The sequence below is a fragment of the Myotis davidii genome, unplaced genomic scaffold, assembly GCF_000327345.1.
Source record: "Myotis davidii unplaced genomic scaffold, ASM32734v1 scaffold599, whole genome shotgun sequence".
Lineage (NCBI taxonomy): Eukaryota > Metazoa > Chordata > Mammalia > Chiroptera > Vespertilionidae > Myotis > Myotis davidii.
Window position 1 is genome coordinate 556617 of NW_006290772.1, and position 3198 is coordinate 559814.

Sequence of the window (3198 nt, forward strand, 5' to 3'; positions counted from 1 at the left end):
CCGCCTCCTGGGGATCGAGTCCACAACCCAGGCATGTGCCTTGACCTGGAATTGAACCAGTGACCTCTTGGTTCCTGGGTCGAGCTACAGTGTCTGGGCAAAGTGTGCACATCTTAACATGTTGCATATGTATACACTTGTGTGTACACAGCCCAGATCAAGATAAATTTCAGCTCCCACAGGCGCTCCTTTTGCCCACTCCTAGTCAGAGGCCCCATCTATCACTGTAGCACTATTGACATTTGTGGGGTTGTACTGAGCACTGTTGGATATTTAGCAGCATCCCTGGCCTTCACTCATTTGTGTAGGAAGACTAAGCCCTCCCTCAAAGATGACTACACCCTAACTTGTGAATATTCACTTTACATGGTGAGGGGGGATTAAAGTTGCAGATGAAACTGAAGATACTAATTAGCTGACCTTAATTTGACGGCCCAATGTAATCACAAGGGTACTTCAGTTTGGAAGGAGGCAGTCAGAGAGGTGACAAGAGAAACAGAGGTTGGAGGCTGCACCTTGCAGATGGAGGGGCCACAAGGCACGGAATGCAGAGACCTCCAAAAGCTGGAAAAGGCAAGGAACTGGATTCTCCCCTAAAGTCTTCAGAAGGAATTCTGGGAGCCTGCGCTGGCCGGGTAGCTCAGCTGGTTAGAGTGTTGTCCTGATACACCAAGGTTATGGGTTCAATCCCCCGGTCAGGGCACATACAAGAACCAACCTTTTCGGCTCGGGGGAGGCTCAGGTGCAACTTTCTTTGGTCATCCCGAATCGGGGTCACCGACACCAGCTGCCTCCTCCATGCAGCTGAAGTGAAACCCCAACAAAATCAAAGTCATATACCCGAGGTGCACCAGTGGGGAAGTGGCTGCCACATCTGCCTTGGCCCCCAAGATCGGCCCCTTGGGCCTGTCTCCTAAAAAGGTTGGTGATGCCCAGCCAGCGTGGCTCGGCGGTTGAGTGCCGGCCTATGAACCAGGAAGTTGCAGTTCAATTCCTGCACATGCCCAGGTTTTGGCTCAAACCCCAGCATGGGGCGTGCAGGAGGCAGTCAATTAATGATTGTCTCTTATCATTGATGTTTCTCTCTCTCCCTCTCCCTTCCTCTCGGAAATTTAAAAAAAAAAGGTTATGACATCACCAAAGCCACTGGTGATTGGAAGGGTCTGAGGATTACAGTGAAACTGACCAATCACAACAGACAGGCCCAGATTGAAGTAGTGCCTTCTGCCTTTGCCTTGATCATCAAAGCCCCCAAAGAACCCCCAAGAGACAGAAGAAGCCAAAACAAACAGTAAGCGCAGTGGAAATACCCCTTTTGCGGAGACTGTCATCGTTGCCCAACAACTGTGGCACTGATCTTTAGCTAGAGAACTCTCTGGAACCATTAAAGAGATCCTGGGCACTGCCCAGTCTGTGGGCTGCAATGTTGATGGCCGCCACCCTCATGACATCATAGATGGTATCAACAGTGGTGCAGTGGAATGTCCGGCTAGTTAAGAACTACAAAGGAAAATATTTCAATTAAACATTGTTTGATAACAACCTCCCCCCCCGACAAAAAACCAAATAGTACATAAGGCAACTGGACGATGTTTCTTTCTTCCTCTATTTCTGAGGTCAGTAAAAACATATACTCGGGTGAGGATTAAAAAAATAAAAATCAATGTCAGAGAAACACTGACTGACATGCACCCTGGCCAGGGCTCAACTCCACAACCTTTTAGTGTACAGGATGTTGCTTTAACTAACCCAGCCACTTGGCCAGGGCCTGTCATTTCTTTTATATACTTACTAGAGGTGTGGTGCACAAATTCGTGCACAGGTGGGGTCCCGGGGGAGGGACTGTGGGAGCTGGGCCAGTCACAGGAGGTTGACTGTAGGAGCACACTGACCATCAGGGGGCAGTTCCTGCATTGAACATCTGCCCCCTGGTGGTCAGTGTGCATCATAGCAACCAATTGATCGGTCGTTTGGTTGTTCAGGCTTTTATATAGAGAGCTTTTGTTATTTCACCCCAAATGTTGTAAGAGATACGTCAAGCTCCTTGCAATAAAATTTCCTAATTCTCAAGCACACAAGGTCTCCCATCATCCATTCTGTATTTACTCTGGAGACCTTCCTCTGGACATCCACTTTCTAAGCCCCTGCACAGGAACTATGCAAATGGGGACATAGGAGGCAATTTGTCTTTTTTATGTTGATGACATTTTGTGCTGGATTCAAAGTTTTTCTGAGCACAAAATTTGTATATGAAAATCATATTCCCTCGGAAATTTGAGGAACTTCTAGCTTTCAGCATTCCAGGATTATAAGTGATTCTCTGTCCTTTTTAGAGGTTGCAATTGGGGTTCCAACAAAGCAGGGTCCCCCAACAATGAGCAATTCTCAGATGCTAGCAGGGTATCCAATCATTCAGCTAAATCCTGACACCACCTGAAGACAGATGACTCCACAGGTAGGGCTCAGTCCTAGAAGACCACTCCCACCCCCCAACACACCTCAGCGATTAGCCGGCCGCAAGCCCAGCTGCTTCGAACCAGAGCTGGCTACAAATCAGATTCCCACGACCCACTTCTTGGGATTGGTGCATTTGCTAGAGGCTCACAGAACTCAGAGGAACATATTACTTTCTAGATTACAGGTCTATTATCAAAGAATGTGACTCAGAGGCAGATAGAAGAGACACATAAGGCCAGGCACCAGGAAAGGGCAGGCAGTCCCTACGCCCTGTTCAGGCGCACCACTCTCCCCGCATTTCCACATGCTCACCGACCTGGAAGCTCTCACAAAAGGACCAGCAAACTGCCCCTCTGGGTTTTTATGGAGGCTTCATTAGAGTTATGATTAAGTCATTAGGAGTTGGTGATTGATTCAACCTCTTCCCGCTCCTGATATATGGGGACGGGACACAAAGTCCAACCCTCTCTAATCACATGGTTGGCTTCACTGGCAACCAGCCCCCATCCTTATGTGCTTCACCTCATTAACCTAACAAGACACACTTGGGAAATTCCAAGGGTTTGCAGCGGTTCTCAACCTGTGGGTCGCGACCCCTTGGCGGTCGAACGACCCTTTCACAGGGATCCCCTAAGACCATCCTGCATATCAGATATTTACATTACGATTCATAACAGTGGCAACATTACAGTTATGAAGTAGCAATGAAAACAATTTTATGGTTGGGTCACAACACAAGGA

General features: G+C 48.1%; 1 pseudogene; it reads left to right on the forward strand.

The window, feature by feature from the left end:
• Nucleotides 1-649: 649 nt before the first annotated feature.
• LOC107183115 lies at nt 650-1540 on the forward strand (annotated as a pseudogene).
• The last annotated feature ends 1658 nt before the right edge of the window (nt 1541-3198 follow it).